Below are 7,500 nucleotides of genomic sequence, written 5' to 3' on the forward strand. Positions count from 1 at the left end.
GAATTCTCAGAGAACCTTTCGAACGAGTTTATATCATATTCCTCCCTCAATCTCTTCTCTCTTATAGTTTTGTATAAATTCATTTTTACTCGTTCGAATTCTCAGAGAACCTTTCGAACGAGTTTATATCATATTCCTCCCTCAATCTCTTCTCTCTTATAGTTTTGTATAAATTCATTTTTACTCGTTCGAATTCTCAGAGAACCTTTCGAACGAGTTTATATCATATTCCTCCCTCAATCTCTCTTCTCTCTTAAGTTTTGTATAAATTCATTTTTACTCGTTCGAATTCTCAGAGAACCTTTCGAACGAGTTTATATCATATTGCCACCTTCCTTCTTTTCCTTTCTTTCTTAACCTCGAACAAATTCATTTGCCAGATATTCCTGCGTTCTCGGTTTATATTTTTCTCATAACATCACAAATCATTACGTGTAGTGCATAAAATTCATGTTTAATATTTCCCTTTTGGGTTTCTCTCGAGAACAAATTCTTATATTTCCTTGCGTTCTCAGGTTGAGCTAACATCTGGTAGCACGAGTATCCCACGTAGCACGTAACCACGGGCGCTGGACAATCGACACAAGTGCCGAGGAAGCGCGGACAGGACGCATGCTGGGCTCTGGGTGTAACAATGCCCCTCCGAAAGCCAACCTCATTTTATTTACTTTTCGTTTCTCTGCAAACAAGAAGTTTGACTTCTTTCTAGTTTTAGTTTCTCTCAAACATCTTTCCATAACTATCTCAAACTTTTAGCTCGGATAGAAGAGTTGATGCTCAGTTAGTACGAGTATACACATCAGTGCATACAAGTCACCAACCTCCTCGATGGGAGGCTCGCCACATAAGGGCCATTCGGTCTTAGACACCGACCCGTGGCAATGCTGTGTAGAGAAAAGTTCTAAACGAAGTACGGAACGAAACAGTCGAGACCGAAGTCTCGAGGCGCCGTGAACTGCTTCTCGACCGAGATCGTAGAATAGCCCCAAGCGCGCGCTGAACCGCCCGACTCGCCGAACCGTCGAGTCTCTTAAGGATACCGAACGGCCGGCAAGGACGCCGGCGCCGCGCGGTGAATAGCACGCGCGCTTATGGGTGCAAACCGCCGCGGCAACAGCCCGTCCGGCGGGGCTGTTGGGACTTAGAAAAATTTTTGCATGAAAAATTTTTTTGTACAACACAATAAATATTTATATTTCCAGGATATTTAACACAAAATATTCAACTTTTCATATACTATCTCGGTACTTTGAACATTTTTCAAGTCCAACCGCCAAGAGTAAACTTATCTTTCTATCGTATCTAGACCATTATAAATATTAGATCATTGTATAATAAAGCATTCTAACAATAAATATCAAGTATCAAAGCTCTAGGATGAATATTTATCGAATAAACTCAGAATAATGTTCCGGGCGCATTGCGTGCAACTCCGACCGAAGTGAAATTTTTCTAAGTCCAACCGCCAAGAGTAAACTTTTTTCCTAGCGTTCCCAGACCATTATAAATATTAGATCATTGTATAATAACGCATTCTAACAATAAATATCAAGTATCAAAGCTCTAGGATGAATATTTATCGAATAAACTCAGAATAATGTTCCAGGCGCATTACGAGCAACTCCGACCGAAGCGAAATTTTTCTAAGTCCAACCGCCAAGAGTAAACTTTTTTCCTAGCGTTCCCAGACCATTATAAATATTAGATCATTGTATAATAACGCATTCTAACAATAAATATCAAGTATCAAAGCTCTAGGATGAATATTTATCGAATAAACTCAGAATAATGTTCCGGGCGCATTGCGAGCAACTCCGACCGAAGCGAAATTTTTCTAAGTCCAACCGCCAAGAGTAAACTTTTTTCCTAGCGTTCCCAGGCCATTATAAATATTAGATCATTGTATAATAACGCATTCTAACAATAAATATCAAGTATCAAAGCTTTAGGATGAATATTTATCGAATAAACTCAGAATAATGTTCCGGGCGCATTGCGAGCAACTCCGACCGAGCGAAATTTTTCTAAGTCCAACCGCCAAGAGTAAACTTTTTTCCTAGCGTTCCCAGACCATTATAAATATTAGATCATTGTATAATAACGCATTCTAACAATAAATATCAAGTATCAAAGCTTTAGGATGAATATTTATCGAATAAACTCAGAATAATGTTCCGGGCGCATTGCGAGCAACTCCGACCGAAGCGAAATTTTTCTAAGTCCAACCGCCAAGAGTAAACTTTTTTCCTAGCGTTCCCAGACCATTATAAATATTAGATCATTGTATAATAACGCATTCTAACAATAAATATCAAGTATCAAAGCTTTAGGATGAATATTTATCGAATAAACTCAGAATAATGTTCCGGGCGCATTGCGAGCAACTCCGACCGAGCGAAATTTTTCTAAGTCCAACCGCCAAGAGTAAACTTTTTTCCTAGCGTTCCCAGACCATTATAAATATTAGATCATTGTATAATAACGCATTCTAACAATAAATATCAAGTATCAAAGCTTTAGGATGAATATTTATCGAATAAACTCAGAATAATGTTCCGGGCGCATTGCGAGCAACTCCGACCGAGCGAAATTTTTCTAAGTCCAACCGCCAAGAGTAAACTTTTTTCCTAGCGTTCCCAGACCATTATAAATATTAGATCATTGTATAATAACGCATTCTAACAATAAATATCAAGTATCAAAGCTCTAGGATGAATATTTATCGAATAAACTCAGAATAATGTTCCGGGCGCATTGCGAGCAACTCCGACCGAGCGAAATTTTTCTAAGTCCAACCGCCAAGAGTAAACTTTTTTCCTAGCGTTCCCAGACCATTATAAATATTAGATCATTGTATAATAACGCATTCTAACAATAAATATCAAGTATCAAAGCTTTAGGATGAATATTTATCGAATAAACTCAGAATAATGTTCCGGGCGCATTGCGAGCAACTCCGACCGAGCGAAATTTTTCTAAGTCCAACCGCCAAGAGTAAACTTTTTTCCTAGCGTTCCCAGACCATTATAAATATTAGATCATTGTATAATAACGCATTCTAACAATAAATATCAAGTATCAAAGCTTTAGGATGAATATTTATCGAATAAACTCAGAATAATGTTCCGGGCGCATTGCGAGCAACTCCGACCGAGCGAAATTTTTCTAAGTCCAACCGCCAAGAGTAAACTTTTTTCCTAGCGTTCCCAGACCATTATAAATATTAGATCATTGTATAATAACGCATTCTAACAATAAATATCAAGTATCAAAGCTTTAGGATGAATATTTATCGAATAAACTCAGAATAATGTTCCGGGCGCATTGCGAGCAACTCCGACCGAGCGAAATTTTTCTAAGTCCAACCGCCAAGAGTAAACTTTTTTCCTAGCGTTCCCAGACCATTATAAATATTAGATCATTGTATAATAACGCATTCTAACAATAAATATCAAGTATCAAAGCTTTAGGATGAATATTTATCGAATAAACTCAGAATAATGTTCCGGGCGCATTGCGAGCAACTCCGACCGAGCGAAATTTTTCTAAGTCCAACCGCCAAGAGTAAACTTTTTTCCTAGCGTTCCCAGACCATTATAAATATTAGATCATTGTATAATAACGCATTCTAACAATAAATATCAAGTATCAAAGCTTTAGGATGAATATTTATCGAATAAACTCAGAATAATGTTCCGGGCGCATTGCGAGCAACTCCGACCGAGCGAAATTTTTCTAAGTCCAACCGCCAAGAGTAAACTTTTTTCCTAGCGTTCCCAGACCATTATAAATATTAGATCATTGTATAATAACGCATTCTAACAATAAATATCAAGTATCAAAGCTTTAGGATGAATATTTATCGAATAAACTCAGAATAATGTTCCGGGCGCATTGCGAGCAACTCCGACCGAGCGAAATTTTTCTAAGTCCAACCGCCAAGAGTAAACTTTTTTCCTAGCGTTCCCAGACCATTATAAATATTAGATCATTGTATAATAACGCATTCTAACAATAAATATCAAGTATCAAAGCTCTAGGATGAATATTTATCGAATAAACACAGAATAATGTTCCGGGCGCATTGCGAGCAACTCCGACCGAGCGAAATTTTTCTAAGTCCAACCGCCAAGAGTAAACTTTTCTCCCCGAGCTCCCGCACGACTTTAATCGTTATATCCACGCACGATACCGCTTGTCATCAATATTTCTCGAGTTTCAAAGCTCTCGGACGCGTATTGCTCGAGTTTTTGAGAAATATTGCTCCGACCGCCAAGAGTAAACTTATCTTTCCGGCTTACTCGGACAATTATAAATATTAGATCATCGTGTGGTAAAGCATTTCGAAGACAAATATCAAGTATGAAAGCGCTCGGATGAGTATTTATCGAATAAACTGAGAATAATGTTCGGAGCGCATCGCTTGCTCGGCCGCTCGAACGAATCGTTCGCGCGCCGAGGCGCGTCGGATCGCCGTGCGAAGGAGCTCGAGCGAAATTTTTCTAAGTCCAACCGCCAAGAGTAAACTTTTCTCCCCGAGCTCCCGCACGACTTTAATCGTTATATCCACGCACGATACCGCTTGTCATCAATATTTCTCGAGTTTCAATGCTCTCGGACGCGTATTGCTCCAGTTTTTGTGAAATATTGCTCCGACCGCCAAGAGTAAACTTATCTTTCCGGCTTACTCGGACAATTATAAATATTAGATCATCGTGTGGTAAAGCATTTCGAAGACAAATATCAAGTATGAAAGCGCTCGGATGAGTATTTATCGAATAAACTGAGAATAATGTTCGGAGCGCATCGCTTGCTCGGCCGCTCGAACGAATCGTTCGCGCGCCGAGGCGCGTCGGATCGCCGTGCGAAGGAGCTCGAGCGAAATTTTTCTAAGTCCAACCGCCAAGAGTAAACTTTTCTCCCCGAGCTCCCGCACGACTTTAATCGTTATATCCACGCACGATACCGCTTGTCATCAATATTTCTCGAGTTTCAAAGCTCTCGAACGCGTATTGCTCCAGTTTTTGAGAAATATTGCTCCGACCGCCAAGAGTAAACTTATCTTTCCGGCTTACTCGGACAATTATAAATATTAGATCATCGTGTGGTAAAGCATTTCGAAGACAAATATCAAGTATGAAAGCGCTCGGATGAGTATTTATCGAATAAACTGAGAATAATGTTCGGAGCGCATCGCTTGCTCGGCCGCTCGAACGAATCGTTCGCGCGCCGAGGCGCGTCGGATCGCCCTGCGAAGGAGCTCGAGCGAAATTTTTCTAAGTCCAACCGCCAAGAGTAAACTTTTCTCCCCGAGCTCCCGCACGACTTTAATCGTTATATCCACGCACGATACCGCTTGTCATCAATATTTCTCGAGTTTCAATGCTCTCGGACGCGTATTGCTCCAGTTTTTGTGAAATATTGCTCCGACCGCCAAGAGTAAACTTATCTTTCCGGCTTACTCGGACAATTATAAATATTAGATCATCGTGTGGTAAAGCATTTCGAAGACAAATATCAAGTATGAAAGCGCTCGGATGAGTATTTATCGAATAAACTGAGAATAATGTTCGGAGCGCATCGCTTGCTCGGCCGCTCGAACGAATCGTTCGCGCGCCGAGGCGCGTCGGATCGCCCTGCGAAGGAGCTCGAGCGAAATTTTTCCAAGTACAACCGCCAAGAGTAAACTTTTCTCCCCGAGCTCCCGCACGACTTTAATCGTTATATCCACGCACGATACCGCTTGTCATCAATATTTCTCGAGTTTCAAAGCTCTCGAACGCGTATTGCTCCAGTTTTTGAGAAATATTGCTCCGACCGCCAAGAGTAAACTTATCTTTCCGGCTTACTCGGACAATTATAAATATTAGATCATCGTGTGGTAAAGCATTTCGAAGACAAATATCAAGTATGAAAGCGCTCGGATGAGTATTTATCGAATAAACTGAGAATAATGTTCGGAGCGCATCGCTTGCTCGGCCGCTCGAACGAATCGTTCGCGCGCCGAGGCGCGTCGGATCGCCGTGCGAAGGAGCTCGAGCGAAATTTTTCTAAGTCCAACCGCCAAGAGTAAACTTTTCTCCCCGAGCTCCCGCACGACTTTAATCGTTATATCCACGCACGATACCGCTTGTCATCAATATTTCTCGAGTTTCAAAGCTCTCGGACGCGTATTGCTCGAGTTTTTGAGAAATATTGCTCCGACCGCCAAGAGTAAACTTATCTTTCCGGCTTACTCGGACAATTATAAATATTAGATCATCGTGTGGTAAAGCATTTCGAAGACAAATATCAAGTATGAAAGCGCTCGGATGAGTATTTATCGAATAAACTGAGAATAATGTTCGGAGCGCATCGCTTGCTCGGCCGCTCGAACGAATCGTTCGCGCGCCGAGGCGCGTCGGATCGCCCTGCGAAGGAGCTCGAGCGAAATTTTTCTAAGTCCAACCGCCAAGAGTAAACTTTTCTCCCCGAGCTCCCGCACGACTTTAATCGTTATATCCACGCACGATACCGCTTGTCATCAATATTTCTCGAGTTTCAATGCTCTCGGACGCGTATTGCTCCAGTTTTTGTGAAATATTGCTCCGACCGCCAAGAGTAAACTTATCTTTCCGGCTTACTCGGACAATTATAAATATTAGATCATCGTGTGGTAAAGCATTTCGAAGACAAATATCAAGTATGAAAGCGCTCGGATGAGTATTTATCGAATAAACTGAGAATAATGTTCGGAGCGCATCGCTTGCTCGGCCGCTCGAACGAATCGTTCGCGCGCCGAGGCGCGTCGGATCGCCGTGCGAAGGAGCTCGAGCGAAATTTTTCTAAGTCCAACCGCCAAGAGTAAACTTTTCTCCCCGAGCTCCCGCACGACTTTAATCGTTATATCCACGCACGATACCGCTTGTCATCAATATTTCTCGAGTTTCAAAGCTCTCGGACGCGTATTGCTCGAGTTTTTGAGAAATATTGCTCCGACCGCCAAGAGTAAACTTATCTTTCCGGCTTACTCGGACAATTATAAATATTAGATCATCGTGTGGTAAAGCATTTCGAAGACAAATATCAAGTATGAAAGCGCTCGGATGAGTATTTATCGAATAAACTGAGAATAATGTTCGGAGCGCATCGCTTGCTCGGCCGCTCGAACGAATCGTTCGCGCGCCGAGGCGCGTCGGATCGCCCTGCGAAGGAGCTCGAGCGAAATTTTTCTAAGTCCAACCGCCAAGAGTAAACTTTTCTCCCCGAGCTCCCGCACGACTTTAATCGTTATATCCACGCACGATACCGCTTGTCATCAATATTTCTCGAGTTTCAATGCTCTCGGACGCGTATTGCTCCAGTTTTTGTGAAATATTGCTCCGACCGCCAAGAGTAAACTTATCTTTCCGGCTTACTCGGACAATTATAAATATTAGATCATCGTGTGGTAAAGCATTTCGAAGACAAATATCAAGTATGAAAGCGCTCGGATGAGTATTTATCGAATAAACTGAGAAT

Source organism: Lasioglossum baleicum, unplaced genomic scaffold, assembly GCF_051020765.1.
Source record: "Lasioglossum baleicum unplaced genomic scaffold, iyLasBale1 scaffold0590, whole genome shotgun sequence".
Classification (NCBI taxonomy): Eukaryota; Metazoa; Arthropoda; class Insecta; order Hymenoptera; family Halictidae; genus Lasioglossum; species Lasioglossum baleicum.